Below are 27,583 nucleotides of genomic sequence, written 5' to 3'. Positions count from 1 at the left end.
CTGGCATTGCCCTCTCCTACTGACATTGCCCTCTCCTACTGGCATTGCCCTCTCCTACTGGCATTGCCCACTCCTACTGGCATTGCCCTCTCCTACTGACATTGCCTCTCCTACTGGCATTGACCTCTCCTACTGGCATTGCCCTCTCCTGCTGGAATTGCCCTCTCCTACTGACATTGCCCTCTCCTACTGGCATTGCCCTCACCTGCTGGCATTGCCCTCTCCTACTGGCATTGCCCACACCTACTGGCATTGCCCACTCCTGCTGACATTGCCCTCTGCTGCTGACATTGCCCTCTGCTGCTGGCATTGCCCTCTCCTGCTGGCATTGCCCTCTCCTGCTGGCATTGCCCTCTCCTGCTGGCATTGCCCTCTCCTACTGGCATTTCCCTCTCCTGCTGACATTGCCCTCTGCTGCTGGCATTGCCCTCTGCTGCTGGCATTGCCCTCTCCTGCTGGCATTGCCCTCTCCTACTGACATTGCCCTTTCCTGCTGGCATTGCCCTCTCCTACTGGCATTGCCCACTCCTACTGGCATTGCCCTCTCCTACTGACATTGCCTCTCCTACTGGCATTGCCCACTCCTACTGGCATTGCCCTCTCCTGCTGGCATGGCCCTCTCCTACTGACATTGCCTTCTCCTACTGACATTGCCCTCTCCTACTGGCATTGCCCACTCCTACTGGCATTACCGTCTCCTGCTGGCATTGCCCTCTCCTGCTGGAATTGCCCTCTCCTGCTGGCATTGCCCTCTCCTGCTGACATTGCCCTCTCCTGCTGGCATGGCCCTCTCCTGCTGGCATGGCCCTCTCCTGCTGGCATGGCCCTCTCCTGCTGGCATGGCACTCTCCTGCTGGCATGGCCCTCTCCTACTGACATTGCCTCTCCTACTGGCATTGCCCACTCCTACTGGCATTGCCCTCCTACTGACATTGCCTCTCCTGCTGACATTGCCCTCTGCTGCTGGCATTGCCCTCTCCTACTGGCATTGCCCTCTCCTGCTGACATTGCCCTCTGCTGCTGGCATTGCCCTCTCCTGCTGGCATTGCCCTCTCCTGCTGGCATTGCCCTCTCCTGCTGACATTGCCCTCTCCTGCTGGCATTGCCCTCTCCTACTGGCATTGCCCACTCCTACTGGCATTGCCCACTCCTACTGGCATTGCCCTCTCCTGTTGGCATTGCCCTCTCCTACTGGCATTGCCCTTTCCTACTGGCAATGCCCTCTCCTACTGGCATTGCCCTCTCCCACTTGCATTGCCCTCTACTGCTGCCTTTGCCCTCTCCTGCTGGCATTGCCCTCTCCTGCTGGCATTACCCTCTCCTACTGGCATTGCCATCTCCGGCTGGCATAGCCCTCTCCGGCTGGCATTGCCATCTCCAGCTGGCATTGCCCTCTCCAGCTGACATTGCCCTCTCCTGCTGGCATTGCCCTCTCCTGCTGGCATTTCCCTCTCCTGCTGACATTGCCCTCTCCTGCTGGCATTGCCCTCTCCTGCTGGCATGGCCCTCTCCTGCTGGCATGGCCCTCTCCTGCTGGCATGGCCCTCTCCTGCTGGCATGGCCCTCTCCTGCTGGCATGGCCCTCTCCTGCTGGCATGGCCCTCTCCTGCTGGCATGGCCCTCTCCTGCTGGCATGTCCCTCTCCTGCTGGCATGGCCCTCTCCGGCTGGCATGGCCCTTCCTGCTGGCATTGCCCTCTCCACTGGCATTGCCCTCTCCTGCTGGCATGGACCTCTCCTGTTGGCATGGCCCTCTCCTGCTGGCATTGCCCTCTCAGCTGGCATTGCCCTCTCCTACTGGCATTGCCCTCTCCTGCTGGCACTGCCCTCTCCTGCTGGCATTGCCCTCTCCTGCTGGCATTGCCCTCTCCTGCTGGCATTGCCCTGTCCTGCTGGCATTACCGTCTCCTGCTGGCATTGCCCTCTCCTACTGGCATTGCCCTCTCCTACTGACATTGCCCTCTCCTACTGGCATTGCCCTCTCCTACTGGCATTGCCCTCTCCTGCTGGCATTGCCCCCCCTACTGACATTGCCTCTCCTACTGACATTGCCTCTCCTACTGGCATTGCCCTCTCCTGCTGCCATTGCCCTCTCCTACTGACATTGCCCTCTCCTACTGGCATTGCCCTCTCCTACTGGCATTGCCCTCTCCTACTGGCATTGCCCTCTCCTACTGACATTGCCTCTCCTACTGGCATTGCCCTCTCCTACTGGCATTGCCCTCTCCTGCTGGCATTGCCCTCTCCTACTGACATTGCCCTCTCCTACTGGCATTGCCCTCTCCTACTGGCATTGCCCTCTCCTACTGACATTGCCTCTCCTACTGGCCTGCCCTCTCCTACTGGCATTGCCCTCTCCTGCTGGCATTGCCCTCTCCTACTGACATTGCCCTCTCCTACTGGCATTGCCCTCTCCTACTGACATTGCCTCTCCTACTGGCATTGCCCTCTCCTGCTGGCATTGCCCCCTCCTACTGACATTGCCTCTCCTACTGACATTGCCTCTCCTACTGGCATTGCCCTCTCCTGCTGGCATTGCCCTCTCCTACTGGCATTGCCCTCTCCTGCTGGCACTGCCCTCTCCTGCTGGCATTGCCCTCTCCTGCTGGCATTGCCCTCTCCTGCTGGCATTGCCCTGTCCTGCTGGCATTACCGTCTCCTGCTGGCATTGCCCTCTCCTACTGGCATTGCCCTCTCCTACTGACATTGCCCTCTCCTACTGGCATTGCCCTCTCCTACTGGCATTGCCCTCTCCTGCTGGCATTGCCCCCCCTACTGACATTGCCTCTCCTACTGACATTGCCTCTCCTACTGGCATTGCCCTCTCCTGCTGGCATTGCCCTCTCCTACTGACATTGCCCTCTCCTACTGGCATTGCCCTCTCCTACTGGCATTGCCCTCTCCTACTGGCATTGCCCTCTCCTACTGACATTGCCTCTCCTACTGGCATTGCCCTCTCCTACTGGCATTGCCCTCTCCTGCTGGCATTGCCCTCTCCTACTGACATTGCCCTCTCCTACTGGCATTGCCCTCTCCTACTGGCATTGCCCTCTCCTACTGACATTGCCTCTCCTACTGGCATTGCCCTCTCCTACTGGCATTGCCCTCTCCTGCTGGCATTGCCCTCTCCTACTGACATTGCCCTCTCCTACTGGCATTGCCCTCTCCTACTGACATTGCCTCTCCTACTGGCATTGCCCTCTCCTGCTGGCATTGCCCCCTCCTACTGACATTGCCTCTCCTACTGACATTGCCTCTCCTACTGGCATTGCCCTCTCCTACTGGCATTGCCCTCTCCTACTGGCATTGCCCTCTCCTACTGACATTGCCCTCTCCTACTGGCATTGCACTCACCTGCTGGCATTGCCCTCTCCTGCTGGCATTGCCCTCTCCTACTGGCATTGCCCTCTCCTACTGGCATTGCCCTCTCCTACTGGCATTGCCTTCTCCTACTGGCATTGCCCTCTCCTACTGACATTGCCCTCTCCTACTGGCATTGCCTCTCCTGCTGGCATTGCCCTCTCCTGCTGGCATTGCCCTCTCCTACTGGCATTGCCTCTCCTACTGACATTGCCTCTCCTGCTGGCATTGCCCTCTCCTGCTGGCATTGCCCTCTACTACTGGCATTGCCCTCTCCTACTGACATTGCCTCTCCAATGACATTGCCTCTCCTACTGGCATTGCCCTCTCCTGCTGGCATTGCCCTCTCCTGCTGGCATTGCCCTCTCCTGCTGGCATTGCCCTCTCCTGCTGGCATTGCCCTCTCCTACTGACATTGCCCTCTCCTACTGGCATTGCCCTCTCCTACTGACATTGCCTCTCCTACTGGCATTGCCCTCTCCTGCTGGCATTGCCCCCTCCTACTGACATTGCCTCTCCTACTGACATTGCCTCTCCTACTGGCATTGCCCTCTCCTACTGGCATTGCCCTCTCCTACTGGCATTGCCCTCTCCTACTGACATTGCCCTCTCCTACTGGCATTGCACTCACCTGCTGGCATTGCCCTCTCCTGCTGGCATTGCCCTCTCCTACTGGCATTGCCCTCTCCTACTGGCATTGCCCTCTCCTACTGGCATTGCCCTCTCCTACTGGCATTGCCCTCTCCTACTGACATTGCCCTCTCCTACTGGCATTGCCTCTCCTGCTGGCATTGCCCTCTCCTGCTGGCATTGCCCTCTCCTACTGGCATTGCCTCTCCTACTGACATTGCCTCTCCTGCTGGCATTGCCCTCTCCTGCTGGCATTGCCCTCTACTACTGGCATTGCCCTCTCCTACTGACATTGCCTCTCCTACTGACATTGCCTCTCCTACTGGCATTGCCCTCTCCTACTTGCATTGCCCTCTCCTGCTGGCATTGCCCTCTCCTACTGACATTGCCCTCTCCTACTGGCATTGCCCTCTCCTACTGGCATTGCCCTCTCCTACTGGCATTGCCCTCTCCTACTGACATTGCCTCTCCTACTGGCATTGCCCTCTCCTACTGGCATTGCCCTCTCCTGCTGGCATTGCCCTCTCCTACTGACATTGCCCTCTCCTACTGGCATTGCCCTCTCCTCCTGGCATTGCCCTCTCCTACTGACATTGCCTCTCCTACTGGCATTGCCCTCTCCTACTGGCATTGCCCTCTCCTGCTGGCATTGCCCTCTCCTACTGACATTGCCCTCTCCTACTGGCATTGCCCTCTCCTACTGACATTGCCTCTCCTACTGGCATTGCCCTCTCCTGCTGGCATTGCCCCCTCCTACTGACATTGCCTCTCCTACTGACATTGCCTCTCCTACTGGCATTGCCCTCTCCTACTGGCATTGCCCTCTCCTGCTGGCATTGCCCTCTCCTGCTTGCATTGCCCTCTCCTGCTGACATTGCCCTCTCCTGCTGACATTGCCCTCTCCAGCTGGCATTGCCCTCTCCTGCTGACATTGCCCTCTCCAGCTGGCATTGCCCTCACCTACTGGCATTGCCCTCTCCTGCTGGCATTGCCTTCTCCTACTGGCATTGCCCACACCTACTGGCATTGCCCACTCCTACTGGCATTGCCCTCTCCTACTGACATTGCCTCTCCTACTGGCATTGCCCTCTCCTACTGGCATTGCCCTCTCCTGCTGGCATTGCCCTCTCCTACTGACATTGCCCTCTCCTCCTGGCATTGCCCTCTCCTACTGACATTGCCCTCTCCTACTGGCATTGCACTCTCCTGCTGGCATTGCCCTCTCCTGCTGACATTGCGCTCTCCTGCTGGCATTGCCCTCACCTACTGGCATTGCCCTCTCCTACTGGCATTGCCCTCTCCTGCTGGCATTGCCCTCTCCTGCTGACATTGCGCTCTCCTACTGACATTGCCTCTCCTACTGGCATTGCCCTCTCCTACTGGCATTGCCCTCTCCTGCTGGCATTGCCCTCTCCTACTGACATTGCCCTCTCCTACTGGCATTGCCCTCACCTGCTGGCATTGCCCTCTCCTACTGGCATTGCCCACACCTACTGGCATTGCCCACTCCTGGCATTGCCCACACCTACTGGCATTGACCTCTCCTACTGACATTGCCCTCTCCTACTGGCATTGCCCTCACCTGCTGGCATTGCCCTCTCCTACTGGCATTGCCCACACCTACTGGCATTGCCCACTCCTGGCATTGCCCACACCTACTGGCATTGACCTCTCCTACTGACATTGCCCTCTCCTACTGGCATTGCCCTCACCTGCTGGCATTGCCCTCTCCTACTGGCATTGCCCACACCTACTGGCATTGCCCACTCCTGGCATTGCCCACACCTACTGGCATTGACCTCTCCTACTGACATTGCCCTCTCCTGCTGGCATTGCCCTCTCCTGCTGGCATTGCCCTCTCCTGCTGGCATTGCCCTCTCCTACTGGCATTTCCCTCTCCTGCTGACATTGCCCTCTGCTGCTGGCATTGCCCTCTGCTGCTGGCATTGCCCTCTCCTGCTGGCATTGCCCTCTCCTGCTGGCATTGCCCTCTCCTACTGACATTGCCCTTTCCTGCTGGCATTGCCCTCTCCTACTGGCATTGCCCACTCCTACTGGCATTGCCCTCTCCTACTGACATTGCCTCTCCTACTGGCATTGCCCACTCCTACTGGCATTGCCCTCTCCTGCTGGCATGGCCCTCTCCTACTGACATTGCCCTCTCCTACTGACATTGCCCTCTCCTACTGGCATTGCCCACTCCTACTGGCATTGCCCTCTCCTACTGACATTGCCTCTCCTACTGGCATTGCCCACTCCTACTGGCATTGCCCTCCTACTGACATTGCCTCTCCTGCTGACATTGCCCTCTGCTGCTGGCATTGCCCTCTCCTACTGGCATTGCCCTCTCCTGCTGACATTGCCCTCTGCTGCTGGCATTGCCCTCTCCTGCTGGCATTGCCCTCTCCTGCTGGCATTGCCCTCTCCTGCTGACATTGCCCTCTCCTGCTGGCATTGCCCTCTCCTACTGGCATTGCCCACTCCTACTGGCATTGCCCACTCCTACTGGCATTGCCCTCTCCTGTTGGCATTGCCCTCTCCTGCTGGCATTGCCCTCTCCTGCTGGCATTGCCCTCTCCTACTGGCATTTCCCTCTCCTGCTGACATTGCCCTCTGCTGCTGGCATTGCCCTCTGCTGCTGGCATTGCCCTCTCCTGCTGGCATTGCCCTCTCCTGCTGGCATTGCCCTCTCCTACTGACATTGCCCTTTCCTGCTGGCATTGCCCTCTCCTACTGGCATTGCCCACTCCTACTGGCATTGCCCTCTCCTACTGACATTGCCTCTCCTACTGGCATTGCCCACTCCTACTGGCATTGCCCTCTCCTGCTGGCATGGCCCTCTCCTACTGACATTGCCCTCTCCTACTGACATTGCCCTCTCCTACTGGCATTGCCCACTCCTACTGGCATTGCCCTCTCCTACTGACATTGCCTCTCCTACTGGCATTGCCCACTCCTACTGGCATTGCCCTCCTACTGACATTGCCCTCTGCTGCTGGCATTGCCCTCTCCTACTGGCATTGCCCTCTCCTGCTGACATTGCCCTCTGCTGCTGGCATTGCCCTCTCCTGCTGGCATTGCCCTCTCCTGCTGGCATTGCCCTCTCCTGCTGACATTGCCCTCTCCTACTGACATTGCCTCTCCTACTGGCATTGCCCACTCCTACTGGCATTGCCCTCTCCTACTGACATTGCCCTCTGCTGCTGGCATTGCCCTCTCCTACTGGCATTGCCCTCTCCTGCTGACATTGCCCTCTGCTGCTGGCATTGCCCTCTCCTGCTGGCATTGCCCTCTCCTGCTGGCATTGCCCTCTCCTGCTGACATTGCCCTCTCCTGCTGGCATTGCCCTCTCCTACTGGCATTGCCCACTCCTACTGGCATTGCCCACTCCTACTGGCATTGCCCTCTCCTGTTGGCATTGCCCTCTCCTACTGGCATTGCCCTTTCCTACTGGCATTGCCCTTTCCTACTGGCAATGCCCTCTCCTACTGGCATTGCCCTCTCCTACTTGCATTGCCCTCTACTGCTGCCTTTGCCCTCTCCTGCTGGCATTGCCCTCTCCTGCTGGCATTACCCTCTCCTACTGGCATTGCCATCTCCGGCTGGCATAGCCCTCTCCGGCTGGCATTGCCGTCTCCAGCTGGCATTGCCCTCTCCTGCTGACATTGCCCTCTCCTGCTGGCATTGCCCTCTCCTGCTGGCATTTCCCTCTCCTGCTGACATTGCCCTCTCCTGCTGGCATTGCCCTCTCCTGCTGGCATGGCCCTCTCCTGCTGGCATGGCCCTCTCCTGCTGGCATGGCCCTCTCCTGCTGGCATGGCCCTCTCCTGCTGGCATGGCCCTCTCCTGCTGGCATGGCCCTCTCCTGCTGGCATGGCCCTCTCCTGCTGGCATGTCCCTCTCCTGCTGGCATGGCCCTCTCCGGCTGGCATGGCCCTTCCTGCTGGCATTGCCCTCTCCACTGGCATTGCCTTCTCCTGCTGGCATGGACCTCTCCTGCTGGCATGGCCCTCTCCTGCTGGCATTGCCCTCTCCTGCTGGCATTGCCCTCTCCTACTGACATTGCCCTCTCCTACTGACATTGCCCTCTCCTACTGGCATTGCCCTCTCCTACTGGCATTGCCCACTCCTACTGGCATTGCCCTCTCCTACTGACATTGCCTCTCCTACTGGCATTGACCTCTCCTACTGGCATTGCCCTCTCCTGCTGGCATTGCCCTCTCCTACTGACATTGCCCTCTCCTACTGGCATTGCCCTCACCTGCTGGCATTGCCCTCTCCTACTGGCATTGCCCACACCTACTGGCATTGCCCACTCCTGCTGACATTGCCCTCTGCTGCTGACATTGCCCTCTGCTGCTGGCATTGCCCTCTCCTGCTGGCATTGCCCTCTCCTGCTGGCATTGCCCTCTCCTGCTGGCATTGCCCTCTCCTACTGGCATTTCCCTCTCCTGCTGACATTGCCCTCTGCTGCTGGCATTGCCCTCTGCTGCTGGCATTGCCCTCTCCTGCTGGCATTGCCCTCTCCTACTGACATTGCCCTTTCCTGCTGGCATTGCCCTCTCCTACTGGCATTGCCCACTCCTACTGGCATTGCCCTCTCCTACTGACATTGCCTCTCCTACTGTCATTGCCCACTCCTACTGGCATTGCCCTCTCCTGCTGGCATGGCCCTCTCCTACTGACATTGCCTTCTCCTACTGACATTGCCCTCTCCTACTGGCATTGCCCACTCCTACTGGCATTACCGTCTCCTGCTGGCATTGCCCTCTCCTGCTGGAATTGCTGACATTGCCCTCTGCTGCTGGCATTGCCCTCTCCTACTGGCATTGCCCTCTCCTGCTGACATTGCCCTCTGCTGCTGGCATTGCCCTCTCCTGCTGGCATTGCCCTCTCCTGCTGGCATTGCCCTCTCCTGCTGACATTGCCCTCTCCTGCTGGCATTGCCCTCTCCTACTGGCATTGCCCACTCCTACTGGCATTGCCCACTCCTACTGGCATTGCCCTCTCCTGTTGGCATTGCCCTCTCCTACTGGCATTGCCCTTTCCTACTGGCAATGCCCTCTCCTACTGGCATTGCCCTCTCCCACTTGCATTGCCCTCTACTGCTGCCTTTGCCCTCTCCTGCTGGCATTGCCCTCTCCTGCTGGCATTACCCTCTCCTACTGGCATTGCCATCTCCGGCTGGCATAGCCCTCTCCGGCTGGCATTGCCATCTCCAGCTGGCATTGCCCTCTCCAGCTGACATTGCCCTCTCCTGCTGGCATTGCCCTCTCCTGCTGGCATTTCCCTCTCCTGCTGACATTGCCCTCTCCTGCTGGCATTGCCCTCTCCTGCTGGCATGGCCCTCTCCTGCTGGCATGGCCCTCTCCTGCTGGCATGGCCCTCTCCTGCTGGCATGGCCCTCTCCTGCTGGCATGGCCCTCTCCTGCTGGCATGGCCCTCTCCTGCTGGCATGGCCCTCTCCTGCTGGCATGTCCCTCTCCTGCTGGCATGGCCCTCTCCGGCTGGCATGGCCCTTCCTGCTGGCATTGCCCTCTCCACTGGCATTGCCCTCTCCTGCTGGCATGGACCTCTCCTGTTGGCATGGCCCTCTCCTGCTGGCATTGCCCTCTCCTGCTGGCATTGCCCTCTCCTACTGGCATTGCCCTCTCCTGCTGGCACTGCCCTCTCCTGCTGGCATTGCCCTCTCCTGCTGGCATTGCCCTCTCCTGCTGGCATTGCCCTGTCCTGCTGGCATTACCGTCTCCTGCTGGCATTGCCCTCTCCTACTGGCATTGCCCTCTCCTACTGACATTGCCCTCTCCTACTGGCATTGCCCTCTCCTACTGGCATTGCCCTCTCCTGCTGGCATTGCCCCCCCTACTGACATTGCCTCTCCTACTGACATTGCCTCTCCTACTGGCATTGCCCTCTCCTGCTGGCATTGCCCTCTCCTACTGACATTGCCCTCTCCTACTGGCATTGCCCTCTCCTACTGGCATTGCCCTCTCCTACTGGCATTGCCCTCTCCTACTGACATTGCCTCTCCTACTGGCATTGCCCTCTCCTACTGGCATTGCCCTCTCCTGCTGGCATTGCCCTCTCCTACTGACATTGCCCTCTCCTACTGGCATTGCCCTCTCCTACTGGCATTGCCCTCTCCTACTGACATTGCCTCTCCTACTGGCATTGCCCTCTCCTACTGGCATTGCCCTCTCCTGCTGGCATTGCCCTCTCCTACTGACATTGCCCTCTCCTACTGGCATTGCCCTCTCCTACTGACATTGCCTCTCCTACTGGCATTGCCCTCTCCTGCTGGCATTGCCCCCTCCTACTGACATTGCCTCTCCTACTGACATTGCCTCTCCTACTGGCATTGCCCTCTCCTGCTGGCATTGCCCTCTCCTACTGGCATTGCCCTCTCCTGCTGGCACTGCCCTCTCCTGCTGGCATTGCCCTCTCCTGCTGGCATTGCCCTCTCCTGCTGGCATTGCCCTGTCCTGCTGGCATTACCGTCTCCTGCTGGCATTGCCCTCTCCTACTGGCATTGCCCTCTCCTACTGACATTGCCCTCTCCTACTGGCATTGCCCCCTCCTACTGGCATTGCCCTCTCCTGCTGGCATTGCCCCCCCTACTGACATTGCCTCTCCTACTGACATTGCCTCTCCTACTGGCATTGCCCTCTCCTGCTGGCATTGCCCTCTCCTACTGACATTGCCCTCTCCTACTGGCATTGCCCTCTCCTACTGGCATTGCCCTCTCCTACTGGCATTGCCCTCTCCTACTGACATTGCCTCTCCTACTGGCATTGCCCTCTCCTACTGGCATTGCCCTCTCCTGCTGGCATTGCCCTCTCCTACTGACATTGCCCTCTCCTACTGGCATTGCCCTCTCCTACTGGCATTGCCCTCTCCTACTGACATTGCCTCTCCTACTGGCATTGCCCTCTCCTACTGGCATTGCCCTCTCCTGCTGGCATTGCCCTCTCCTACTGACATTGCCCTCTCCTACTGGCATTGCCCTCTCCTACTGACATTGCCTCTCCTACTGGCATTGCCCTCTCCTGCTGGCATTGCCCCCTCCTACTGACATTGCCTCTCCTACTGACATTGCCTCTCCTACTGGCATTGCCCTCTCCTACTGGCATTGCCCTCTCCTACTGGCATTGCCCTCTCCTACTGACATTGCCCTCTCCTACTGGCATTGCACTCACCTGCTGGCATTGCCCTCTCCTGCTGGCATTGCCCTCTCCTGCTGACATTGCCCTCTCCAGCTGGCATTGCCCTCACCTACTGGCATTGCCCTCTCCTGCTGGCATTGCCCTCTCCTACTGGCATTGCCCACACCTACTGGCATTGCCCACTCCTGGCATTGCCCACACCTACTGGCATTGCCCACTCTCTCTGTGGCATTGCCCTCTCCTGCTGTGACATTGCCCACTCTCACCAGCTGTGGGATTTTACGTTCTTGATGTCTGTTGCAGTGCCCATTCTCAATGACGGTCATATTACCTCCTCCCAATGGCTGTGGCATTACCCGTTCACAGTTAAAAGCACCTATTTCAAACTTCTTGTTGGTAAAGGTATTCATGGATTGAAAATAGTGCAGGTGGAAGGAGCTGGATGGGTATGTGTGGGAAAGCTGACAAAAATGAGGGAAGGGGAAGAAGAGAGAACGTTCATCAAATTTTCAGATATGTTTCTACCTCAGTATATAATCTTCCCTACAATTTAGAACATTACAGTGTGTACAGGCCTTTTGGCTCATGATGTGCCAACCTAGTCCAGAACAAGCTAATCCTTCCCCACCTCACAACCATAACCCACTATTTTTCTTACATTCATGTGCATATCTAAGAGTTTTTAACTCTTGCATTAAAAAAACAAAAAATGCTGGAAGAACTCAGCAAGTCACAAGAAGGTCTCAGGCCCGAAACGTTGGTTACATATCTTTACCTCCTATGGACGCTACACGACCTGAGTTCCTCCAGCATTTTTTGTGTTTTTACTGCAAACACAGAATCTACAGGCCTTTGAGTTTCATGCTGCTCTAAAGCCGCTTTCAGGTGGAATAACTGGGAGAATGCGGCTCCGGAGCCGGCTGCAGGTGTTTGCGAAGCAACATTCAGGTGTCAGCGCTGAAGGCACTGTTCTGGTACCTGAAAGGTCTTCAGCAGGGAGTGGCGTTGTAGAGCAAACGCTGGCTCCCATTGACTAGCCGTTGTCCCGCCCACTTTCAGGTGCCTAGGGGGAGCGCTCGGAGGCGGAGAATACACTTACCTCAAGGAGGGTTGGGTCAGTACTCCTCGGGTCAGGGTTCTCCGCTTTCAGGTGGCCTCCCAACAGCCGCATTCGGGTATTTTAGGCGGCTTTACGTTGGGGTGTTCTGGCCACCTGAAACCAGCTTAAGAGTCTTTTGAAATCCCCCTATTGTCCAAGCCTCTACCACCACCCCGAGCAATGCATTCCAGGTACCCATCACTCTTTAAGTAAAAAAAAACTTACTTCTGACTTCTCCTCTAAACTTTGCCTCCACTCACCTTAAACAGATGTCCTTTGGTATTTTCTATTGTCACCCTGACAAAAACCTGCTGGCTAAGCTCTGTCATTACCAAATGGAAAGGGTCCGAAGAATCACCATGTAGAGATCACCAGACAAGAACGATGGCATACCCAACGTTGCCCTTATCCTGATGACCACCTTCATGTGTGGCTGCATCAGGCTGTGTGTGGTTCCAAAGTATGAGAGTACTAAGTGCCATTATGCACTGTCCAGGTGTTGCAAAGGATGGAGTGAAACACGAAAGTCTGCAGATGCTGTGATTGTAGGCCGGTACAGTTAGCCATTAGTACAACGCTGTTACAGCGCCAGCAACCAGAATTCAAATCCAGCACTGTCTGTGAGCGGTTTGTACGTTCTCCCTGTGTCTGCATGGATTTACTCCAGGTGCTCTGGTTTCCACCCACCTTTCAAAAACATACCAGGGTTGTAGGTCAATTGGGTGTAGTTGGACAGCACGGGCTAATGGGCCGAAAGGGCCTGTTACCGTGCTGTATTTCTAAATATTAGAAATTAATTTAAATTTAAATTGTAGTAAAAAACGCAGGAATGCTGGAGAAACATTGGTTATATATCTTTACCTCCTTTGGATGCTGCAAACCCTGTTGAGTTCCTCCAGCATCTTTGTGTTTTTACCAGTCGTGAAGGATGGGCCTGGGCCCCATTGCTGTCCCATGTCCCAGTCAGCTGGACATTGCCACACAACCTATCCTTTGTATAATTCCATACAAACCCCTTGGACCACATCCATCAGGCAGTGGTCAGCACAGAACACCCTGAAGACACTGAGGGACAAGATCTCCATAAATACTGTGGGGTAGTTCCCTGAGCAGACCATCCAGGTCATCTGGCAGAATCATCACCACTGCTCACTAATAATCACCAGAATTTGGCCTGACTGGCAATGAGAGAAGCCCTTAACAGGAATATCACCCACAACGCATGTTGTCCCCAAGATGACCGCAGTGGAAACCTTAATGGGAACTAAGTGGAACAGTTTAAGAAGGTGAGTATTGTGCTGGTTAGTTTTTTTTCCCCAGTGAATGGGAGTTTAAATGTCAATTTTTAATTTTATTAAATTTTAATTTAGACGCACAGCATGGTAATAGGCCACTTTGGTCTATGAGCCCATGCCACCCAATTTACACCCAATTAAGCTACAATCCTCGGTATGTTTAGAATGGTGTGGGGGGGGGGGGGGGGAACCAGAGCACCAGGGAAAACCCACACAGTCACGGGGAGAAAATACAAACTCCTTACAGACAGGATTCAAACCCTGGTCCCGATTGCTGGCGCTGTAAGGGCGTTGCGCTAATGCCACCCAAACGAGAGGGCGATCGATGAATTAAACAGGATATTGCTCCATTAGTCGGGGGATTGAGTTCAAGGTAGTGTTCCAGCTCTATAAAACTCTGGATAGACCACACTTGTTTGGTTCTGGTCACCTCATTACAGGAAGGATGTGGAAGTTTTGGAGAGTGTGCAGAAGAGATTTACATAGGATGTTGTGTGGATTGTTGAACATGAGTTATGAGGCAAGGTTAGCAGAGCTAGGAATTTTCTCTTTGGAGTGAAGGTAATTTAATAGAGGACTATATTTTTCCAGGGCAACAGCAGCAAATACTTGTTTATGGTGAGGGAAGGCAGTGGTGATGGTGGAAGCTAGTACAATAGTGACATTTAAAAGACAAACATATGGATGCCAAAAAAAAATTGAGGGTATTGGTTGTGAGGCATGGAAGGTTAAATAGGTTTATACAGGTTGGCACAACATCGTGAGCCGAAAAGCCTGTACTGAGCTGTACTATTTTATGTTCTATGTACTCCAGCTTGAAGTTCTTCTGTTATATTTAGAAATATAGCAAGCTAACAGACCCTTCAGGCCCACGAGCACATGCCGCTCATACACCCCGACTGATCTACAACCCCCATACATACATTTTGGAGGGTGTGAGGAAACCTGAGCAAATGGAGGAAACACACATAGACACGGGGAGAACGTACAAACTCCTTACAGACAGCCCCGGATTCAAACCTGGGTCGCTGGCGCTGTAATAGCCTGTTAGTGGCCCACGTCTGAATCGTCAGTGGAAATTACTGGAAATCCTCACACAACATCAACTGCTTGACCAGTTAAATTTCTGTTTGTACCTGGTATTGCAAAACCATGAGAGTTTAAATGACATAAAAATAATTAGCATTTATAAAGTAATTTTAATTCATTAAAATACCACAAGGCATATTACAGGAATGTAATCAAACAAAAGGTGATGTGAAAAATGACCAAAAGCTTATTTTAATTTATTTAATTTTAATTTAGACATACAGCACTGTAACAACAGGCCATTTTGGCCCTTGAGTCCATGCGTCCAACTTCCACCCAATTAACCTACACCCCCAGTACGTTTCAAATGGTGGGAGGAAACCAGAGCCCCTCGGGAAAACCCACACAGACACGGGGAGAAAATACAAAATCCTTACAGACAGCACGGGATTTGAACCCTGATCCAAAGGCATAGCGTTCCGCTACGCTAACCGTGCCTTGTTCAGATATTGGTTTTAAGATTTAAGATGAAGAGAGGAGGAGCTGCTTCTCCCAGAGAGAAGTGCATCTGTAGCACTCTGTTCAATGAAGTGGTCGAGTCTGCCTCATTAAATGCATTTAAACCACATAAAGATAGATTTTTGAATAATAGGGGAATTAAGGGTAATGGTAAACAGGAAGGTAAGTGGAAGTGAGTCCATGACCAGATCATTCAGGATCTTACTGAATGGTGGATGGCCAACTCCTGCCCCTATTTCATATGTTTCATATGTTTTGCATATTAAGAAGATGTAGTAGTTAACTCAAAGCTTTAGTCCAGAAAGAGCAAATAGCAAAGGAGGCAGAAGGATGTGGCCTGGATTGGGAAACAAGTCTTATGAGGCAAGGTTAGCAGAGCTGGGACTTTTCACTTTGGAAGGGATGAGAGGACACTTGATAGAACTACAGGATTAAGAGAGGCATAGAAAGGGTGGACAGCCAGCACCCATTTCCTAGGGCAGGATCAGCAAACACCAGAGGTGTAAACACATGTACAAAGTTAGGAGAGAGAAGTTTAGGGGAGACATCAGGGGTGTTTTTTTACACAGAGAGTTGTGGGTGCCTGGAATGCCTTGCTAGGGATGGTGGTGGAAGCTGATACATTAGGGGCATTTAAGAGACTCTTAGACAGACACAGGAATGAAAGAAAACTAGAGGGTTACGGGGTGGGGAGGGGTTTAGTACATTTTTTAAGGAAAGAATATATGGCCCGACACAACATCAAGGGCCAAAGGGCCTGTTTTGTGCTGTCTATGTTCTATAAAGAACATTCTTTTTTTCCTTGAGATTGACTATGATGTGTCCATTTTGTTAATCTAGGTTTTGAGATGACAATGTGAAAACTGTAGAAACACAATAGCAAATGCTGGAATCTTGAGTGAATAAAAATAATCCGGAGGGATTCAGTAGTTCACGCAGCATCCATGGAGAGAAATGGTTAGTCCACATTTCGGATCAGGATCCTTTATTGAGACAGAAAACTGCAAACTCTTCCATAAGTGGACCAGGTGGAAGTTAACAAGTCCGGTGCACTCCTTCCTCAAGACAGCTGCGTGTTCACGATATGTGGCCTTGAGATTCATGATAACTTTCTGAATATTCATTCTCTATTCTAAGTGGCCATGGTACAGAGATTCTCAGTGACCAGTGGGGATGTTGCATTCAAGAAAGTTTTGGGCACATCCTGGAAATCTTTCTTCTGCCTGCCTTGTAATCCCATCCCATGATAGAGCTCAGAACAAAGATTCTGTTTCAGGAGTCCAATGTCAGGCATGTGAATGCATATCATGTCAAACAAAGCTAAGTAAAATTCAACTATGTCCTTAATTCTAGGGATTTTGGCTTATGAGATTACTGTTGTGACAGAGTATATAGATATGTTTTTGTGAGATAAATTGGAAAAGGTTTGTTAGAGTAGGTCACATACAAACATTTTAAAATAGATCCTGCTTGAAATACTAGAGCTCTGCCCCATGCTAGACATAATGGCTACACAGCTTTTGCAAGAGCTTTGAAAAGTGCTCAAGTACCTTCACTAATGGATTGTTGTTTACAAAAGGCAATAGATGAAAGAGCATGTCGGAGCCGATGCTGCCTCTGTTGTAAGAGGATCATGTGGTTTTGCAAGCAGAGAGAGTACAACAGGCTTTCTCTCTGAGAGAGAGTCAGAGAGAGAGAGACACACACACAGATCACTTGTACAGTGTAACAGCCAGCAGAAGTAGCTGGGACTGGAACAGGACAAGCTGGCAAGTTCATTTGGAAGATGGCCTGGTCAAAGCCCTTCTGGGTCATGCAAGAGGAGAGGACTGGCTGTCTAATATTTCACTTGGAATAAGGGAAACAAAAAGGAACTCTGTGGTGACCTGAAAGAAAGAGGTCATCATTTGGAGAACTCTGATGGGGCAAGGTTCATCAGCAAGACACTGGAGTAGCTGATGGAAGTACATCAGGTGTGGATGTCCTGGAACAACAAATATCTGAAAACTGTCAAGAACCTTCCTGAGCAGTAACTATTTACCTTTCAAGCACCAAAGCCTGGTGAACTTTATAAATGTTAAATTCTGTGCACAGTATAAGAATTGCCTTCAACCAGTGAACATGGAGGGTTGAGAAGTGAGATTGGACTGTGAACCAAAAAACCTTTCTGAACTTACATACACGTGCGCTTCGAATTAGAAGGGGGTTAAGTTAGGTTAGTTAAGGCAATAGTGATGTTAAAATATGATTCTGTTTTCATGTTTAAAGATAATTAAAAGCAGCTTTTGCTTAAGTAACCATTTGTCCTGGTGAATATCTATTGCTGATGGGTTAATGGGTCCTCTGGGCTCGTAAGACCGTCTTTAGTTTGCTTAACCTTCCAGTGAATTTTAATGACTTTGCTGCCAAGAGTTGTTTCGTCAGTTCCGCTCCAGGTCGTACCAGGTCTCAGAAACGCATTGGGGGAAACAGGCAGGCAGGCAGGCCTGCTAGATGATATTTTGTGCCAGATGTGAAGTTTTAACCTTTAAGTACCCAAAGCCATGCTGATTAATTTTATCATCAATGTGAGCCTTTGCCAAAAAGGACACTCTTGAGACATGACAAGGTCCATATTTTCAAGGAGTCACTATTGTTGGGAAAAAATGTGCTGCAGCAGGACCAGCTTGAGAGAAAAACCTTTCGTTTGCCAAATAGAGTAATAAGATTTTGAGACTAAGGCTCAACCTCGTGTATGCTTCAGTGAAAGCCTCAACATCTCACCTCCAGCAAATTTCCTCCAGGAGAGAAACAAATGTTCAGAACTAAAAGGATGCTGTTCAACTATGATAACTAACTCGAAAGACAAAGTTTCCAGTATCTAAAAATGGGATTGACACTAACTGTTGAATTTGCCATCCTGAAAGTTTCAAAAGTACATTAATTCACTGAATGTCCTGTTACAACAGTCTAGCAGTTTCTAAGCCATCATTCCCAATACCAGCATTTCTAAAACAAAAATATAGATAATTGAAATAGCAGAATTTCAATCTCCCCATTTAGCTTACTGGCTAGCACAACGCTATTACAGCGCCAGTGACCCAGGTTTGAAACTGCCACTGTCTGTAAGGATTTTGTACGTTTTCCCCATGTCTGCATGGATTTCCTCCCACCCTTCAAAACTTATTGGGGTTGTAGGTTTTCTTGGAACAGTAAAACCCCTGGTATCCAACACCCATGGGGACTAGTCCATCCGTCCATCCATGGCCCATCCCTTCGCAAGCGAGGATGAACATGGTGACTTGTAGCTTTTCAGTTTTAGGCACTGTGTGCCGGGGCAAGAATTGAGAGGTGAGTGCTTGCCTAGGGCAAACGCCTCCCTCTGGGTCCCATGCCACTGAGCCTGGTGGAGTGCAAGGCATGGCAGCCAGAGTGATGGGGAATTGCTCCACAGTGATCTGTTTCAAGACCATGCTCACTGGGTGTTGTCCTTACGGATCCTTCGCCCACTGAGTTTGCTGCTGCAGACCGCTAGGGAAACTGTTTCTTGCGCTCTGTCACAGCTAACCCCCCCCCCCTCCCACCCACTGCTGTCAGACTGACATGTGCTATTTGCCCAGAGCTGGGGCCATTTCCAGGTACTGATGGCTGGGTGAGCCGAGCCCAGGGATTTGACAGTTATTGTCAGAGTTGCCTTCTTCTAGTCTTCGCCAAGGCAGCAGGTGGTTTGAATTCAGAGTTTGCCGTCTCTTAGCCTTTGCCAAAAGAGGCTTTGCCCACAAGTGGGATCCAAGACAGGTCTTCCAGAATACCCCAGTACAGCTACAGGATGCTGCCGACTCCCCAGTGTTGAACCAGTCCAGGTTGGCGATGGTGAAGATGTCACTGGGCTGGCGGGGCCGGGCAGGGGCAATTTACGGGCAGCCAGTGGTGGTCTGGGCCTTCTGGCCAGCTGGCTGATGCACAGCTTGGGGAGGATGGGGTCTTGACGGGCCTCCAGGCCTCGCCATTGCCCAGCTGCTTGCCATTCCTCTGAGGCAGGTCCCAGAGGAAGCTGGGGTAGGTCTCGCCCTCAGCCAGGTCGGACATGGGCCTCCTCTTTGCGAGTTGGTGACCCGAGAGCCATATGCTGGGCGCGGTCAGATCAGAGTATTTACTGGTTGCTTGGGACTTACTCTTGCAATGCCCAATTTAAACAGCTGCATCAATAATAAAGTTTAAAAGACAAAAATACTAGACTGTACATACACTGATCAAACTTCACTTGCATGAATATATAAACCTTAAATAATTTCACTTTATTTTACAAAGGAGGAAAAACCCAACACCCAACCCCAACCAACCAATTTTCCCTTGCAACCGCTGCAACCGTGCCTGCCCGTCCCGCATCGGACTTGTCAGTCACCAACGAGCCTGCAGCAGACGTGAACATTACCCCTCCATAAATCTTCGTCCGCGAAGCCAAGCCAAAGAAAGAATTTTCAGTCACATTCTTTGAAAACATTTAACTGTTGCTGCATCTGCAGGTTCCTCCCCCTCCACGGAGCCACCCAAAATATAAACATTTAGATTATAGATAATTAACCCCCCCCCCCCCCAAAATAGTTTACAGATAAAGCCTCTGACTCTTACTAAGCAGGTGTAAGGAGATAATTTAAGAGAGTCACCCTAAGTCTCCAAAGAAATTAGTTACTGATATCCAACCAGACTTGCATCCATTTACTATTAAACTGCTTCAGTAAAAACATTGTAAATGAAATTTATCATTTAATACATTGATTTCCTTAAAATATCTCATCTGGTTATTGAAAAACAATGATTACTTTCTTTCTTCAGGGATTCCAGTGGATTTGAGAAGCCAGTGCTTTTCAAGCGGTTATTGCTTTTGAATTAAAGTCCAAGTCCAAAAGTCTGAATGCCAGAAATCTGGACCACCTGAGCAACCAGACTTTTCGAAAACTCTCAAACTTTTTAAACTTAGCGGGCTTTAATTTGCTTGTGTAAGCACCACAGATGCACAGTGGCAACAAGCGACCACTTTCATTCTCTCTAAACCTGCTCGTTCTGATCAATGAAACCTGCATGTATTTGCTAACGAATAAATGATCAAAATTGACCTGTTCATCCTCTTATTTATTCCTCCATAAATTTGAATTTCAGAAGTACTGCCTGAGAATCCAGAAAATCTGGACCGACCCAATCCCTGAGCAGTCCAGATTTTCGGTCTTCTACTGTAATGTGTATGTAATAAGATTGATTTCCATGACTTTATCTGCTGAGTACTAATTGACCAGCCCCAGGTTCTATTGAATCTCTGCTAAATGTAATGTCACAAGGACATTCAAATGGTCCTCTCACTCTGTAAGTCATTCATGTATGCAGTTTTTGGTGATTTTCAATGTGGACAAAAGTGAGTTGAAATTGGCTTGCTCCTATTTTTGATGTACTCCATTTTGCATTTCATGCCGAAGCCTTTAAAAGAATTGCAAAATTTACCAATATCTTAGGTGAAGCCCCTTAAGGTTTCACAAGTGATTCTGAGAATCTGGAGTAAGAAAGATTTGCTGGAGGGAAAAAAAAGGGAATCACTGTATGAGAAGAACGCAACATGTCATTCATGGGTGGAAATGGTCAGTGATGTCTTGAGTCTGGGTCCCTCCCCCAACTTTCCCCCTTCATATACAAAATATGCCTGCTTTTCACTTTAGTCTTGTTAAAAGGACTGGAACCAAAACATTGACGAACGATTTCTCTCCAAGCATGCTCTCTGACCTGTTGAGTTCCTCTGGTGTGGTGGTCCACCACCAGCCTACTGCAGGGGGCAACCTCTGTACCTGCAGGAGTGTAAGGGGACAGGACAACACCTGGCCGGCTGCCAATCAGTCGGCCTGAAGAGATCAAGCCCCACCCGGTCGGGTGCCAATCACAGCCAGCCTGACTCTGTGGAGGTTTTTGTGGATTAAAGCCTGTTGTTCAGTCTTTACCTCGTGTGTGTCTGATTCTGTCCAACAGCACCCCACACCCGGCAATTCTGGTCAAGATCTGCAGCGTTTGTGTTAGTCTGCGTCACTGGGGGAATTCAGCAGGTCAGACAAAGTTGAAAAATCACTGTAAAATAAATCAAATCTTAATGTTTGGAGCATTTGCAGCAAGATCACGGAGTCGAAAGCACCGATAGGAAAATCTGAGTATTATGTAACAACAATAGCATAATTGTTTGCAGAGTGACCAGTATGAGGTACTCAGTATTCCAGGATATACATTGCTCCAATGGAACCTGTTAAAGAGGTGGGTGATGTTGTACCAGAGCAGTGCTGGATCATAATAATGACACGGAGTTGTGGAAGTCAGCCCGCGCCTCGGAAATGAAATCAGACAGCAGAATAGAACACACAGCATCATATCTCTTTAAAGCATACAGATCTTTATTTATTATAAATGATCAATTTGTATACAGGAAGTGAGTAAGACTAATCAGGAGACACCTGTCTAAAGCTTTTACCTCTCACTCCAAAGATACAGAGATTTCATTCTATATTTATACAATTTCAAATGGGTAAGGGGTCAAAGTGACCCCCCCCCACACCTTTGTATTACATCATTAAAAAAAAACATGGTCCCAGCTCTGTTTTCTGGTGTTGATCTTATACAAAAGAATGGTGTGTATTTTTGTCTAGTGAATAATCAACATTACCTTGAAGGATACAATTTTAAATGATGTTCATGGCAGCTTTATTTCGATTTCAATTATGTTTATGCAAGTCATTTCTTATCTCTGTCTTAGCAAGATCTACAACCTGTTTTCTGAAGAGTTTGCAAAATGACTTCAGCCATTTTATAATTTATAAGCTGCCTTCTAATTCTAACAGTAAAAGCTTTAAACATTGAGATATCAACTGTACTTCCGAAGAGTTAAACAGGAAAGTCTGCAGATGCTGCGCAATACACAAACCTGATGGAGACACCCGGTAGATCACGCAGCATCCACAGGAAGTAAAGTGCAACCACATTTTGGGCCTGGGCCCTTTGTCAAGTGTGACCCAAAACAGATAGGCTCCTGAATAAAATCATGGGAGCCTGGTCAGAAGTCACCTCACCTATCAATCAAGGCTTAGCCCATACCCAAGTGAGTACACACCTTGGGATTGGCTCTCTTCATCACCTTACCTCATGAGCATACCTGAGCTGGCTCTTTCAACTGGCTGCCGCATAAAGACCGTCCCATGGAGTAGCTCTCTCTCTTTTCCCTGAGGAACGAACCTTAGCTGCACTCCAGGTGACAAGTCGTGGGTGACACTGGAGGGACCATTGTAAGGCGTGTGCCGGTAAAGTGTGGGAAGCTATAGTGGTGCAGACTTAAAAAGGACTGATGTGACTTGTACATTATGGTAATACATCCGTAACTAATCTGGGCACCGGTTAGTGAGGGGTGGTCAGTATGATTTATACCGTCTTTTCGTATTATCTGTGGGAATTGTGGGTTGTAGCGAATATTAATTGTTTCGCTGTGTCCAATGTGTATGAACTGCATGTGTGAATGCTATCCCTGTGGCAACTTTCCCCCCCCCCCCCCACCACATGCATAAATATCCTTGTTTGTGGTTAAACTGTGTTCTGACGTCACTTCTTGAATCCTCCGAACTTGTTCTCCACATCACCTTGTGACCATAGGTAAAGCTCCACCTCTTCACCACTCACTATTTGAGGCTCCAAACTAACCTTCCAAGTGAGCAACACAGGGGGAATTTACTGTATCCAGTCCATGCCCCTTCATTTTAGACTCCCCTGTCATGGGGTAAAGACAGTGACTATTCACCTTATCTATGCACATTATGATTTATGTACCTCTTTCAGGGTGTTGTCTGAAACTAATGACTGTCCATGCCATACTAGATTGGGGTAGGTGGTTTAGACTTGAGATGAAGATGACAAATTTCTTATAGAAATGGGCTTTCTATTTGTCCGTCCAGTCTTCTGGCTGTCCACATCATGCTGTAGACTGGTACGTATCCTTCATTAAGGGACCCAAATGGACTCGAACACAAGAATTTTAATTTATCAACTCAACGGCTAATTCAACAGAAATAAGTCATTACAAATTCTATCTGAATTATTCCATGTGCCGCCATGAAATACCACGCTGCAACACGTCTTAAAGAAGCTTTTTGACTGTTAGAAAAAAATTATAAATTTGGCCAAATCTTCTGAATGTCGCGTTAATTCAATGTTGAGTGTTTGCCTGCTTTCTCCAAAAGCACAATAACAGCAGATAATATAGATAACATTAGAAGATAGAACATTACAGCATAGTACAGGCCTTCAGTCCATGATGTGGTGCTGACCTATATGAACCTACTCCACAACTAAACCTTCCCTACCTCACACCCATAACCCTCTATTTTTCTTACATCCATGTGCCCGTCTAAGAGACTTTTAAATGTCCCTATTGTACCAGCATCCACCACCACCCCCAGCAATGCATTCCAGGCACCCATTGTGTGAAAAACCTAGCTCTGATGTCTCTCTCCCCTCCACTTGTACAGATGTCCTCTGCTGTTTGCTCGTTTCGCTCCGGGAAAAAGGCATTACTCTCATAATCTTGTAGACCTCCATGAAGTCACCTTTCATCCTTTTTTGCTGCAAAGAGAAAATTTCCAGCTCTGTTAACCTTGTTGACACATTCTCCAATCCAGGCACCATCCTTGTAAATTACCTCTGCACCCTCTCCATAAGCTTCCAGTAATAAGGCTACCAAAACTGAACACAACATTCCAAGTGTGAAGTCTAGCACAATAGCATTACCTTATGGCTCTTGAACTCAATCCCATGACTAATGAAGGCCAGCACACCATAAACCTTTTTAACTAGCCTATCAGTCTATGTGGCAACATTGAGAAATCTATGGATTTGGACCTCAAGGTCCCTCTGTTCTTCTACACTGTTATTTCCTACCATTAACTATGTACTCTGCCTTCAGGTTTGACCCTCCAAAATGCATCAATTCACACTTATCCAGATTGAACTTCACCTGCCATTTTTCCACCCAAGTTTGTATCCTGTCTATATCCTGTTGTGGCCAATCTACATCATCTCTCTGAAATGCCAGTAAAGATGTTACACAAGGTTCAAAAATGGGCATAACATGATGGTACTGAGCTTGTGAAAGTTCCCTTAAACACGCTTATCTCATGGCCTGCCAAAAGTGAGGATATGTATGTATAGAAATTGGACCTATCTGTGGGTAATTTTAATGGACAAACTGCACCTTAGATTCAATTTGTGCACATTAGATCATCCAAGCATTTATTGAAAAATTGATCCAGGCACATCCATTGTATCCCATCTGACATAACTACATTTAATTCACAGTTCGATAGATCTTTGCATGGTTGAGGTATCAAGGATCCTGGGGAATAGGCAGGTCGATGGAGCTGAGTCCACGGACAGAGCAGGCTCAACAGGCCAGATAGCCGACTGGTGCTCCCATTTCTTATTTTCCCAGCATCATGTGCTCACCCAATGATATGATTACGTGCAGCAATCGGACTTAAAAGCTGGAAACTGGAACTTGCATTTATTACTCACACCTTGGCAAAGATGCAAACGCACTGCTCCCTCTATCTGACTCGGCTTTTGTTGCTCAAAATTGCTAAGATACAGCCCCACTATTGCACAGAAGTGAAGACTCTGTGTCCTACAACGTTTGGGGCCATGGGTATCAGATTCAGAAATGCTGGAGGAACTCAACCGGTCTTGCGACATCCATAGGGGGTAAAGATACATTCCCTACATTTCGGGACTGAGCCCTTCTTCAAAGTATAAGCCTCTCATCTTCTGTCGCCCCAAAGACAAAAGCTCTGGCTCACTCAGCCTATGTTCATAGGCATGTGTTCAAATCCCACTATCATCTGGTTAACGTCTCCACCCTCTCTACATCTTCCATCTTCTTCCTATAACCAGAACTGAACACAATAATCTAGGTGTGGTCTAACCAGAGCTTTATAGAACTGCAACAGTATCTCACAGCTCCTAAACTCAATCCTCTGACTAATGAAAGCCAGTGTAAGTGACTTCTTCATCATCCTATCAACTCACTTGGCAACCTTGAAGTTCTCTGGACCCCAAGATCTCTCTGTTCCTCCATGTTACTATGAATCCAGAATTAACCACATACTCCACCTTCAAGTTCTACTTTCCAAATACACATTTATCTAGATTGAATTCCATTTGCCCAACTCTGCGTCCTGGCTAAATCCCACTGTAAATGATGACAACCTTCTGTGTGCACTACCCCAAACACCTCCAAGCTTTGTGTCCCTACAGAACAGATCTCTGGGGAGTACAAGTACAACTATCCTCTTCCTTCTATGGGCCAGCCAATTCTGAATCCTCCCAGCCAGGTTTCCATGGATTTCATGCCTCATGACTTTCTGGATGAGCCTGCCATGAGGAACCTAGTCAAATGCCTTATTAAAATCTATATCCACTGCATCCACCAACCTGTCTACATCAATTTGTTTTGTCACCTTCGCAAAAAAACTCAATGAAGCTATGATAAGATTATGCTTCTCCAAATGCTCATAAATCCAATCTCTAAGAATCCTCTCCAATAGTTTGGCCACTACAGATGTAAGACTCACTGGTCTATGATTCGCATGGATTATCCCTCTTTCTTGAAGAACAGGGTGGGCACGGTGAGCGTAGTAGTTACCACATGTATTGAAATAAACACAATTTAAACCAGTGGTTCTTAACCTTTTTCTTTCCACTCACATACCACTTTAAGTATTCCCTATGCCATAGGTGCTCTGTGATTAGTAAGGGATTGCTGAAGGTGGTATGTGGGTGGAAAGAAAAAGTTTGAAAACCACTGTTTTAATCGTACCTCATTGACTCGTCATGTGCACAGTTCCATAACTCCAAAGGAAATGGGCCAATGACAATTTTTCTCAAGCAAAATATTTCAGTAACAATTGGGTCTACCGGAGTGGCTCTCAACCTTCCCTTCCCTCTCACATACCACCTAAAGCAATCCCTTACCAATCACAGCACTGATGGCATAGGGATTACTTAAAGTGGTATGTGAGTGGAAAGAAAAAAGTTGAGAACCATTGATTTAAACCATTGGTCTTTTCTCTTTCTTTGCATGTTCCTGCCAGTCCTATCTACAAAACTGGCCTCTTTGACTACAAAATTTTCCCCCACCTGCTCCAATTTCAAGTTTTCTTCCAGTCTTCTTCTTCCAGGACAGCAAAGTCCAAGTGTAATTCATCAGTTCTGTTTTTTCTTTGAATAACAAACAGTTTTTGTAATTGGGACGTCAAAAGAGCTGAAATCCATCTGCAGCCCTGTGATAGTACAGGATACTATCACCAATGTACATATTTGTATATATTTACATATAGTAGTAGTGATTGGCTGAGAGCTGTAGCCACACCCACCGGCAGGTCATAAAAGGGTGCTCCTAACCAGACCCAGGTCAGTCTGGACTGGTCGACCACGATGTAGTACGCTCCAGTCTTTTGTTAATAAAAGCCTTGGTTTGAGTCAACAAATCTTTGAGTCATTCGAGGTGCTACAATTTTAAATATATATAAATATACACATTGGTAATAGTATCCTGTACTTTCACAAGCCCAAGTTTATAATGACTGTAAAACCCTTGGTATGCACACCTATAGAAATAGGTAGATGCCAGATAAGTAAATTTGTGTGATTGGTCAACTAAACGCTTCGGGCTACCAATTTTAAACTCTCCTATTTTTGACCTATTTATTTTCTGCAATTTCTTTTGCCAGTTGCTTGAATCCCAGATAATGGGGATTTTCCTCTATCATGAAATTTCATTTAAGTGTAGCGATTCATAACTTTCTTCCCATGCTGTAATAAACCCATCTGTTATATGTGGGTGAAAAAATGGTGGCGCTGCCTGTGGTGCAACCACTATATGTATGTACATATTGTATGAGCTGGCCCACCCCCTGAACCTGTGACTCCTCCCTCCCAGGAATCCCTATGAAGGCTGATACACTCAAACTCCTCCCTCAGTACCTGCCTTGGAACCGGGCTTGCAACATGCGAGATGTGTTGATGTCTTAAGGTGATTAAAGCCTATTAATCACAACTCTCCATCTAATGTAGTTTATCAAAAGCTGCTGTAACACCACTGATGGTGCAGACCCATGGAGAGCGGGGAGCAGAGTCACAGGGATCCCATGGGATCCAACCACCCAGACTGACCGCCGTCAGCTCTGTACAAGCTTTAAACAGCCTGTATATGGAGTCGACAGCGGTTTTATTTAAAAATACTGCAATCAAGCCTGCACCCAAGATGGCAGGGCCTATGATCGGCAGCAGCCACGGACGGTTACTGGGGAACCGGAGGACTGGTGCAGGGCATCAGAAAATGAGACCACCCACTCGTTTGAGGAGAAGCAGAGGAGATGACGGACCAGCGAAGGGCTCTGAGGCTGAAGTACACACAAGGGGCATGCGGGTGGCAACTCGAAG

General features: G+C 49.9%; 1 protein-coding gene across 4 annotated transcripts in view; it reads right to left on the bottom strand.

The window, feature by feature from the left end:
- The window catches only part of LOC138755789 (ras-related protein Rab-31-like), a 277,761-nt gene that overhangs the window by 122,118 nt on the left and 128,060 nt on the right, over nucleotides 1-27,583 (bottom strand). The window lies entirely within an intron of this gene.

Source organism: Narcine bancroftii, chromosome 2 (genome assembly GCF_036971445.1).
Source record: "Narcine bancroftii isolate sNarBan1 chromosome 2, sNarBan1.hap1, whole genome shotgun sequence".
Lineage (NCBI taxonomy): Eukaryota > Metazoa > Chordata > Chondrichthyes > Torpediniformes > Narcinidae > Narcine > Narcine bancroftii.
This window is presented reverse-complemented; position numbering and strand designations above follow the sequence as displayed.